The sequence below is a fragment of the Mustela erminea genome, chromosome 21, assembly GCF_009829155.1.
Source record: "Mustela erminea isolate mMusErm1 chromosome 21, mMusErm1.Pri, whole genome shotgun sequence".
NCBI lineage: Eukaryota > Metazoa > Chordata > Mammalia > Carnivora > Mustelidae > Mustela > Mustela erminea.
Window position 1 is genome coordinate 2,134,656 of NC_045634.1, and position 12,145 is coordinate 2,146,800.

The window sequence follows — 12,145 nt, forward strand, 5'->3', positions numbered from 1 at the left end:
TAACAGATCTCTTAGCCTTACCCTAAAGATTCAGATTCTTTAGAGCTGGGCCTGGGTATCTGTATTTTAAAGGATCCTTAAGTGATCCTAGTGCCCGCCTCCCTCTGTAAGTACCAGCCTTGTATTTTATAGATAAGAAAAGTGAGGCAAAATCAGATGACTTGCCTAGAGCTGCTGCAGTGGTACCAAGATTGTATCACCAGATAACATGTAATTTCAGAATTTTATGGCTGGAAGAAATTTTCCAAGTCAATTCAGTAGCTCATTTTACAGCTTAATATAAACCGTGCTTGTTCACACAATTTCCAAGTAATACATGAATGCAGCAAAATTTGTGTTTTCTCAAAGCCTGATTTCTGTCCTGGCCATGGTAAAGATTAAAACTTCAATCACCAGAATTTCTTTACAATTTTAACAGATGTTTTTGTATTAATTTCAGGAACTGTCCATTATTTGCAGTATTTTTATTGTGTACTTTGTGATGCTTTGTTAAAGTTTCTTGAAAATATAGTATATTTAAAGCTGAAGTGAAAGGTTAAAAATTTTTTATTTAAATTACTTATTTTTTAATCTTAGTTAAAATGTAGTACTGTGTGAGAATTTGTGCTGTTTTATTAGAGTTTCGTGTTTTTAAAATCTGGTTGGTTTTTAACTTTTGTAAAAATTTTTTTTTAAGGTATCTTACTTTGGAAAAAGCTCAGCTTGGCTTCCATGTCGTCTTTGAGTATTAGAGAGAATCCTGTTTTGAGCATGTCCTCAACAGAGACCAAAGAACCAGGTTTATTCCTTCAAAAAGTCTCCTGAAGCCTGTGGAGCAGCATCGTTTTCCAGAAGTCGATAATAATATGTTCGTGCTGCCTGTGAATGGACTATATGGCCAAGTGACTCCTTGAGATATTCATGGAAGAGTGGTTTAAAAAAAAAAAGAAGAAGAAGAAGAAGAAGAAAAGACAGATTTCAAGAAGCCCACCAATATCATTTCGAAGTTTTGAGGAGTTGAAAGAAGATAGTTCTGAAAATATGAGTGAAAGACTCTAGCACATATCTTTACATGTTTCTTACAGCACCTCTGTTAACCCAGCTGCTTTTGTGTATAATATTTGAGTTACTTTCCTCTACTGCAATAGCTGGTAGTCCCCTGATGAACAGAGTTTTATTTCATGTGGATGGAGAGCTAGTGGCTACAGTAGGAGAAATGGGAAGGGCTACAGAAACCAGCTTCAGCTCGGTAATTACTACAGGGACAGAATGTTGATGAATTGCTTCTTCATAATGCGCTGCTGTTTGTTCACAGTCTTGCGGCTTTAGATTCATCTTTTATCTACTCTCAGCCTCTCTATGTGCCTGCCTTTTCTTGCACAATTTTTTTAGCCTGAAAATCTAATGACCATATTTTTTCAGTTTAAAAATAAGAATTACATCTTCATAAATAGATCTCTGTTATTGTTCTCTCCTGCCCAAGGTTATTTTCTAAGATCAAGAATAGAATAATTTCCATTCGTTTTTCAGATTTGCTCTTCTTAACTATTTTTATATTCTTGTTCAATGTTTGGTTTTCCTCTACTCTTTTTAGGTGGAAATGAAGGATGATGTCTGTGTTGTGTTTTTAGTTATCTAGGAGACCAGAATAACATGGATTGTAAAAACTTATAGAAAATTTACAACATCTTTTAACCATTACTCTTTTAAACTTGTTTTAAACCTCCATCAGACTTCTTCTTAGCAATGTTGATATAAATACTACCTTCTTACTCTGCACTTTCCTTTTTGGGGGAAGCAGTAAGAAGCAGGGATTTCTCCAAATGCTGGTTAAGTGCAGAGTGAGAGGAAAGGAAGAGGGGAGAGAGCACTTTTGTAACTAGCAAATGAAGCAGGAGAGAAAGGTTTTGTACTTAACAAATGAAGCATTTGGTCATTAAAGTCATTAATGTGTATATTCACATTTTCAGTATAAAAATTGGTTTGTGGCTTACAACTAAAATCATTAATAGTAAATTTTATTGTTTTCAACCCTTCTTACTTTTGCAACTGATTCAGTTGACCTGATCCATAGTTTTCTTCTTTGTAAATTGAGAAAACCTCTATTTTTATGAATCAGGTTTTATGCAGCAGAGAGGAATGTAGGCAAAAGAGCAGCTTTTAAAATTTAATAAGCTGAAATTCCAGAAACCATTTTTTTATAAATATTTCCTTCCCTGGTAGGCCTATTTACTTCACCCATTTTTCTCCTTTCTACCTTATCTGTTTATCACCTCGTGTCACTTTTACCTTTTTTTTCCCCATCTGTCCAGAATTCCTTGCTTGCTATCTGTGTTTTGCCTACTTCCTGCCTTTTCCATGATTCAGCCTCCCTTTGAAAGTGATTTCTGTTCTTACTGTCCATTTCCTTGGGTGGGCCTCCTTCCTACTCTGTTGCCTCCAAGTCTTTTGTTGTTATCTCTTGCAGTTCAGCTTCTGTCATCTCTAGCTCCTTCCTGTTTTACCGCTCACCTGTGTCCACCTCACTTGCTGTCCACTTGCATCCCACTCTCATCTCCCATCAGTGGTGATCTTGTCTCCACTGCCCTGTCTACCGCTGTCAGTATAAGCTCCCTGACCTATTGTGTCTCATGCAGCTCTCATCCCTTCTCACCTCTTAATCCTGATGTTTTCTTTCTGTACTTTATAGTCATTGTGCATTTGCCTTGTGAGCTCTATTTCTGTTTTTCTTGTCCCCGGGTGGTAGGTATTACTAGATGGATTTGTTGTCAGTATTTGCATAGAACACAGATTCTTGCTGTGTATTTCCTGGGTAGCCAGGATGAATCAATTATTATTAACTTTTCTTGGAACATTGAGCTTCCTGTGTTTTCTGCTTCTAAGAATTAGATTAGTATTCTAGAAGACTAATACTACTTTAAAGAAAGTCAGGATAGTCCTGTGATGCTGTCATTTTAACCTTTTATCCAAGAGTTCGTGACATTTGAGTTCACTCCCTTGTTTTGAAAGATTAAAAAAGACATCCAAACCAGGTTTGGGGATAGGAGTGGGTGGAAGGTGGGAAGAGAAAGGTAAATACTAGAAAACGATTCATAATCAATTTCTAGAACTGGAAAGAAAACTGAAAACAAACCACATGCTTTAACATTTTTTAGGTAAAAGGTCCCCTAACTGAAGGAAAAATACCATTAATTCTGTTAACTAGTTTGAGTTCTAGGTCATCTGTATTTTTACATTTCCGTTTAAGTTCCAACACCTTTATTTAATGTTTAACAGAACAGAAACTTAATCTTGTAAACATTCATTTTATTTTGAGAGATTTGATGTCGCCTTAAATATTAACCTGTGTCACTTTATAATTACACTGTAACATTCTCAAAAATGCCATTAACATCTGACTCTGTTAGTTTCTCATGTGGGAAAGCACATAAATTGTATGGTTTTGCCCCTCTGGACTCTGTAGTCATGTTATAATGAAAAGGTAGCTTATTGGCAAGCTTTTATTTTATGCTGTTGATGATATGTTGTCTTATGTTTTTCCATAATTTTTGTATATACTGAATGTGGAGTGATTCTGTAACTGAGTTTTCTATAATGTATCTGAACTACTGGAAGTAGACTAATGTAAGTGTAGATGCAGCTTTATGAAACTTAAAAAAACAAGAGCCCTGTACACGTAATGTGCTGCTTCAGATTTTAAGAATAACCATACACACTGGGGTCGATTGTATGGAACATTTTTTCTGGCTGAGCCTTCTCTAATTGTGGTGGTGGTTGAGCATCTTGAAGCTGAAGGAATGGCTACTGATCTGATAATGTTTCTGTAATATTCACCACCTATGAGCAGCTAGTAAAAATAACATCAGAACTGTGGATAAGCCACTAAGAAGAAATTTATGTAGATGTGCAAAGTATAGGACTATGTTCTGGGATTACAGAGATGAACAAAGCATAGTCTGTTCTCTCTGGAAGGGAAAATTGGTAAGTAGATGATTGCAGTACAGGATGGCAAATGCTAAAATACACATGTATAGTAGCTGTTACAGGAACAGACCAATTGTGTAGGTCAAAAACCTAAGGAAGTTAGGTATCATACATATATAACCTTGACTATATATTGTGTATAAATTCTGACTGTGATATAATTGCTGATGTCTCCCTTATTACGTGGGCAGGTTACTCAGAGCGCTCAGACTCCGTGTCTTCCCCTTGAAAGAGTGATAATTATTTAGGAGTGTTCTGTGTATTAACTGAGATAATATATATGAGGTACCAGTTATGGTCCTTTATTCAATTATTTTTTAAAATTTGGAGAACACGATAGAGGATTATACTTTCATTTCATTATAATATTGCTGCTCAGAATGCTTGGAATTCCCATTTTAAATTTGCTTTTAATAGTTTTTAAGAAAACTAAGCTTACTCAAAACCTTGTAGTCAGTATCCTTTTTTTTTTAAAGTCAAAAGGAGGTTATTTGATCTATTTGCCAGTTGTAGTTCTCAGTGACAGTTGTCTGTTCCCATAAATCAGAGCTGTTCTCAGAGAATTTAAAATTTGCTACCATTAAATGTATTTGACAAAAGTGTGCCACAGGCTTCTATAAACTATTTAGCAAGAGTGAAAATATCATTGGAATAGATCTTTGTAATGATTGCTTTTGGGAAAGTTGGGTAAGACTTACTGGGGACAGAAACTTTTGAATATGTTATAAAATCAGTCTTTGTATAGCTGTAGTCCCCACACTGGATTATATATATCAACCTGAATAGATTTCCCGAATTTTATCTATGTTTTTGTTATTTTAAAAGGTGTTTAAATTAACTTCCTTTAACAGAACCAAACTGAACAGCCTGCATTTTCTTATGTAGTAGGAAAAATTGGCCCAATAATTTAATATTACTTTGTTCATGGTTGATTAATTTTTTCCTAAATTAATGGGTCTTTAAGATAAGGGTGTGTGTACTAGACTATATGATAAATCAGGCTGGGCAAACTTTTCATTTGATGAAACAAATTGATTCTTCTGCTCTGGGTGTTTTGGCCTTGTTATAAAAGTCCACTCAGTCATAACAAGATTAGACCGGTCTGTCACACTGTGATTTAAAGATAAAACAACCAGCCCAGAATTGTGTTACAGATCAAAATATATGTCTTGTTTAGAGCATCTCTATTAAGGTTCATGATTTACAGTCATGAGATTTAAATAGTTTAGTTTGTATCTTATGGTTGGTATTTATTCGTATTGACATTATAGTCATAGATAGGGAAACTATTTCCATAGAAAGGGAGACTTGATATATTAATAGTCCAAAACTTAGTTTAAGCTGGTTGTGATTTGAAAAGTGGCTTTCAGTTGTGTTCTCTGGAAGATTCTCAGGTCTGTGGGCATGTTAATAATGATATCTTTAATTCCCATAATATTTAGTTAGCAGAGGTATTTGGGAAATTGCTGCAGATGATGTAGAATGAGCTGAGGTACGTTTTTGTCTTTTACTGTTTTGTCCCTGTTAAGTTCTTAGAGAAACTAAACTTTTTTTTTTTTTTAAGATTTTATTTATTAGATTGAGAGAGCATGCAAGCAGGGGAGCAGCAGGCAGAGGGAGAAGCAGGCTCCCTGTTAAATAAGGAGATGGATGTGGGGCTTGATCCCAGGATCATGACCTGAGCTGAAAGCAGATGCTTAATCACCTGAGCCACCAAGGTGTCCCAGAACTAAATTTTTCTAATAATGATTTATTTTTTTCTTGGCTTTTAGGGTCCAGAAGTAGACCCAGGCTCTTGACATACACTGAACTCTTTGCTACTGCTAATGTAATTCATTCTAATAAAATTTGATGTTAAGAAATAGTTTTTATATACTATCCATTCATATATAATGTATAATGTATGTTTACATTGACAAGGGAGTAAATGCTAGGGCAGTTCTGCAGAACAATAGGTTTGTTGTGTTACGTATTTCCTACTATAAAAATGAGGACATTGAGGGAGGTTATTGAACTGCCCAAGGTCACACCTAAGTGGTAAAACCAGGAATTTAAGCTAAGTCTGGTTAAGTCTCATGCTTTCATTCATTTTTCCATACTAACTTTTAAATTATTTCCCCTTGGGGCACCTGGGTGACTAAGTGGTTAAGTGTCCAACTCTTGGTTTTGGCTCAGGTCATGATCTCAGGGTCCTCGGAAGGAGCCCTGCATTGGCTCTGTGTGCAGTGAGGAGTCTGCTTTTCTCCCTCTGTCTCTGCCCCTCTCCCTGCTCGCATGCTCACTCTTTCTCAAATCTTCAAAAAATAGAATATTTCCTCTTGGGAGAGTAAAATTTACCTTTATAAATTCACATTATTTTGAACCAGGGAGTACTTTTATTAATCCTGTGCTGTATGCCTAACTTTTTCCCAAAAAAATAAACTTTGTTTATAGTATATAAGGTTATAGAAGGCTCAATGTTCAAAGTAATCAATGCTTAGTGGAAAGAATAAAGTCAGATAATACAGAAAAGTATAAGAGGGTGGTGAAAATCACTAGTAACTAACATTCAGAGGTTAACATTTTGATGTATAATCATGCAAACATTGTAATAAAATACATATATGTATATTTTTAAAACAAAAATAGGTTCATAGCATGGATATTGTCTAGTAATACTTGTCATTATATATTGGCCATAATTTCACATCATTGTTAGTTTATATCTTACTAAATTTTTTTTTAATTTTTAAAACATAATTCTTTTATTTTAGAACAGTTTGGATTTATAGGGAAATTACACAGTACAGAGAGTTCCCAGATTCCCCTATTATTAACTTCTTACATTAGTGTGGGGCATTTGTCGCAATTAATGAACCCAAACTGATAATATTATAATTGACTGAAGCCCTTTTTTGAGATTTCCCTAGTTTTTACCTCATGTCTTCTGTTTCAGGATACCGTCCACAATTCCACAATACATCCTCATGTCTCCTTAGGCTCTCTGTGGCTGTAACTGTTTCTCAGACTTCCCCTGTTCTGCAGGACATGGCACTTTTGAGAAGTACTGGTCAGATACTGTAGAATGCCTCTGCGCTGGGATTGTCTGATGTTTTTCTCATGGTTAGATTGGGGTTATATGGGGTTAGACTGAGGGAGGCCACAGAGATGAAATGCTGTTTTTATCACATCATTTCAAGGGTGCATCCTATCTGTGTGACTTTATTGTTGATATTGACCTTGGTATCCTGGCTGGGGTGGTGTTTGTCAGGTTTTTGTATTGTAAAGTTATTTTTTTTCCTCTGCTTGCTTTCTTGTGCTCTCTGGAAGGAAGGCAGCCCACACTTAGGGAGCAAGAATTGTGCTCTACCTTCTGAAGGGCAAAAGCAGAATTTCTGCCTATATTATTTGGAATTCTTCTACACAGGAGATTTATCTGTCCTCTCCCATTTATCTCTGTTGAGTCATTTATTTGAATCAGTGTAGACCAATGGATATTGATACTTTCGAGTTAAATCCAGTATAACTTTATTGCTCTAATTTTTCTAGCTGTGGCCATTGGGAGTCTTTCAGTTGGTTCCTATATCCATAGACCATACTTTCAGTTGGTCCCTATATCCATAGACCATACCCCAATTGTGGGTTAATACCTTAACTTTTTTTTTTTTTTTTTTTGCATAGCTGCATGGTATTCCATTGTAAGACTCTACAACGATATAGTTAGCTAAACTCTGATTTATGGTAATCTGTGTATCAGATTTTTCACTGGTATAAACAAAACTGCGATGAGAAGTCTTCAAAATATATTTATGAAAGTGTTGTTTGATAATTAGGAAAAATTGCTGTATTAAAGGGACGGCCTTTTATACCCTTACCTGAGGCAAATTTCTGAAGTGTGAGCATTTTCACCTTGCCTATGAAAAACAGTGGTATATTTATCATGTGGTTGCTTCTCTGTTTTCTTTCTTTTTTTTTTTTAAGATATTATTTATTTTGGGGCGCCTGGGTGGCTCAGTCATTAAGCATCTGCCTTCGGCTAGGGCATGATCGCAGTCCTTGGCTCCCTGCTCAGCTGGAAGTCTGCTTCTCTCCCTGCTACTCCCCCTACTTGTATTCCTTCTCTCGCTGTCTCTCTCTGTCAAATAAATAAATAAAATCTTAAAAAAACAAAAAAGACTTTATTTGTTTTTAGAGAGAGAGCACGCACACAAACTGGGAGGGATAGACTGAGAGGGAGAAGAAGCAGACTCCCTGTTGAGCAGGGAGCCCAATGTGGGGCTTGATCCCAGGACTCTGGGATCATGACCGGAGCCAAAGGCAGACACTTAACTGATTGAGCTCCCCCCCCCAGGCACCCCAGTTTTCTTTTTCATGTGATGAGAGCTGTTGGCAGGGGTGGCACCAGTGGACCTAGAGAGCTGCTTTGAGATCACATCTTGCCTTCAGACACCTGTGCCTACTCAGTATAGAATCAGTTACTGTACACAATAAACTCTGTTGGGAAGAATAAAACAGCATTCTCAAAGAGTAAAAACTTAAGAACTGGAAACAATCTTAGAAATCATGTTCCATCCCTGCATTTTAGAAATCGGAAACTTGTACCACAGGGTGAGATGATTGCCTGAGATTTTGCCATAATGGAAGCATTTAAGAACCTGAATTTCTGGGGTGCCTGGGTGGCTTAGTCGATTAAGTGTCCAACTTTTGATTTCGGCTCAGGTCATGATCTCAGGGTTGTGAGATTGAGCTCTAAGTTGCTCTGTGCTGGGTGTGATATCCAAAAACAACAAAACTTGAATTTCTGCTCAGAATTCCTTGTTATGTGAGTATATTTTGTATCCTATTGCAAGGATATATACAGTTTTTATGTTGGAAAATTTCAAACACATACCAAAGAAGACAAGATAGAATAATTCATCCCCATGTCCCCATCTCTCAGCTTTACTTGTCATTTTGTGGCCAGTCTTTAAACTCCATCCATATTATTTTAGAGCATATCCCAGATATTAAATTATTCATCTGTAAATATTTCAATATGTTCAAGAAATCTTTCTCAAAACACAACCACAATGTCATTATCCTACCTTAAAAATATTTCTATTCGAGGATATTTAGTTATAAGAACTTCAGAAATTTGTACTCACCATGGATTAGAATCAAGCATTACTGAAAATATATTTACTTGGTGTAATTCCCCCAAAATTAATAGATTTTTTAAAAGATTAATTTATTTTAGAGAGAGTGAGCATATGTGAGCATGGGGAGAGGAAAAAGGAAAGGTGAAGCAGACTCTCTAATGAGCAGGGAGCCCGACATGGGACTTGATCCTGGGACCCTGAGAAAATGACCTGAGCCAAAATCAGGAGTGGGATGCTTAACCAACTGAGCGTCCCAGGTGCTCCTAGAAAGATTTTAATGTGTTATCTGTATACCATACAAAATGGCCTAGATTATAGCTTTTATAAAAAAATGTATTAGGGTTTTACCTGGGAAAAATAAGTTAACCTCTCATGAGATTTCTTTAGAGCAGAGAAATCCATCAAGACTGTATGACAGATACCCCCAGTTGTATACATTTGCTTTTTGGCCCTTCTTTACTCTTTATCTGTGCATGGAAAAGTCCAAGTATAAAATCTCTTTCACATTTTATTCTATTAACTGAAGCCATGGACAAGAACTAGTGGTATGGTCATTCTATTCACATCTTCTGTAGAGAGATTTTTGAACGTGAAGTAAAATTCCTGCATGCTATTTCCTGAATTAGGAGTTTACAGAGCTTCTAAGAGAATCAGTGTGGACATCATCACTGCATTTTCATTTACTTTTAAGAAGATAATTTAAGAGGAGAGAATACCTTTTGTATCAGAGCTGATCCTAAAGGCAGAACCAACTGCAATTACCCTGTTTACTTCAAGCAGCACACTAAGCGGATTACTTGACTGTCAACAATTTAGAAGGATGGCTAATACTCCCAATATTATAAATATCATATTTTCTTGGGGTTTCACTGGATCTTTAAAATTAAAATTGAGGTGTTATTTTCTCCTGAAAAAACAACCCTGTCTCAGACGCTTCGCAACCACAATAGGAAACTTTCTCCAAAACACCCATTTACTTGCATTGAATTTATCCTAGAATTGCTTCTGTTTTTTTGACATGCTATTAAAATATGCAATGATCTAAATTGAAGAAGGAGTGAAAAAGAGGGCTGAAATTTTCTTTCTGCTTTTTCTAAGCCAGACCAAAACCAATCTTAACAGCATAATTTTATTTAAAACTATTTTGTTGCTAATAAATGTTCATCTTGCTAGCCCGGATTGTTCATTATATGCAGATTCATGTTTTATTCTAACCTAATTTAGACTTTTCTGCCTTGCGTTTCACAGTCTTACAGCCTTTCCATTTTCTTTCGTGAGTGGGCTTTGTTATAGTCAGCTTAATTTTCCTTCCATTTTGAGTGCCCTATTTGTATTATTTCTGAATGTTGGCACACTTTTATCTTCTTGTTTTCATTCAGTGATCATCTTTTAAAGAAGAGAAATCATTGTTCTCATTTCTAAGCAAAAGCCAAAAGATTAACGAAAAATCATCAGTTTCAACTACATCTCTCGTCAAGTGCATTCAGTCTTCCTAGGCTAATGTGTATTGGGAATTTTAAGTTCTTGGAGGACATAGTATTCATCCTGTGCTGTGATTGACCTCTAGCATTTCACCCACTCTGCCTATTTTTTTTTTTTAATTAGAGTGCCCTATTTGTATTATTTCTGAATGTTGGCACACTTTTATCTACTTGTTTTCATTCAGTGATCATCTTTTAAAGAAGAGAAATCATTGTTCTCATTTCTAAGCAAAAGCCAAAAGATTAACGAAAAATCATCAGTTTCAACTACATCTCTCGTCAAGTGCATTCAGTCTTCCTAGGCTAATGTGTATTGGGAATTTTAAGTTCTTGGAGGACATAGTATTCATCCTGTGCTGTGATTGACCTCTAGCATTTCACCCACTCTGCCTATTTTTTTTTTTAATATTTTATTTATTTACTTGAGAGAGACAGTGAGAGAGAGCATGAACGAGGAGAAGGTCAGAGAGAGAAGCAGACTCCCCATGGAGCTGGGAGTCCGATGCGGGACTCGATCCCGGGACTCCAGGATCATGACCTGAGCCGAAGGCAGTCGTCCAACCAACTGAGCCACCCAGGCGTCCCCCACTCTGCCTATTTTAAGCTACTTTATAAACCTCTTCTTGATACGTAAAGGATACTTCTTTCGTGAGTGGGCTTTGTTATAGTCAGCTTAATTTTCCTTCCATTTTGAGTGCCCTATTTGTATTATTTCTGAATGTTGGCACACTTTTATCTACTTGTTTTCATTCAGTGATCATCTTTTAAAGAAGAGAAATCATTGTTCTCATTTCTAAGCAAAAGCCAAAAGATTAACGAAAAATCATCAGTTTCAACTACATCTCTCGTCAAGTGCATTCAGTCTTCCTAGGCTAATGTGTATTGGGATACTTCTTCTTAAAGTCCTCTTTGCTTTGACATTGTCTCTTTTTGACATCTTTACTACTTTGTCAGCATGTGATCTTGACTGAATTTCTTATCTTTCAGTTTCTTCCTCTGAACACTGAGGATATTAATCAGTAGTCTTCTCATTGGATTGTTGAATTAAATGAGACAAGCTGTAGTTCCTGGCATATAATAAATGCTTCAGAAACATTGAAGCCATCCTTATTATCTTTCCCCTTTGTTTATTTATACCTTCACTTGATTAGGAAAAATGGTATGTATATCTTAAATAAGTGACCCCCTTTTTACATTTTCCTCAAACTTTAATTGTTTTCCTCAAACTTCAAAAAAAAAAAAAAAACCAACCACCTTCATTTTGAAATTATTACAGATTCATAGGGAATTGCAAAAAAAAATTGCAAAATGTGTCCTTCACCCATTTTTCCCCCAAAGGTAGCTATAGTACAAGATCAAAACCAGAAAATTGACACAGGTGCCATCTGGCGCTTACTCAGATTTCTCCAGTTTTATATGCACTTTGTGTGTGTGTGTGTGGTGTGTATAGTTCTGTGCAGTTTGATCACATGTATATTTGTGTAACCACCATCACAATCAAGATACAGGAGACTATCCCTGACCCATCAACCCAAAGCTTCCTCTTGCTCTCTTTTATAATTTCCCCAAACCCTTGGTAACCAC

The 12,145-nt window shown here is 36.1% G+C and overlaps 1 protein-coding gene across 5 annotated transcripts in view; it reads left to right on the top strand.

Annotated features, from left to right (window-relative positions):
* The window catches only part of SLC20A2 (solute carrier family 20 member 2), a 107,649-nt gene that overhangs the window by 5,292 nt on the left and 90,212 nt on the right, over positions 1 to 12,145 (top strand). For 3 of the 5 annotated variants that reach the window (XM_032328789.1, XM_032328794.1, XM_032328791.1), the window contains exon 3: positions 677 to 1,228. The exons of the other annotated variants lie outside the window; for them this stretch is intronic. The gene's annotated coding sequence lies outside the window, so the exon portion shown is untranslated. The remainder of the gene's footprint in view (positions 1 to 676; positions 1,229 to 12,145) is intronic. 5 annotated transcript variants of the gene reach the window in all.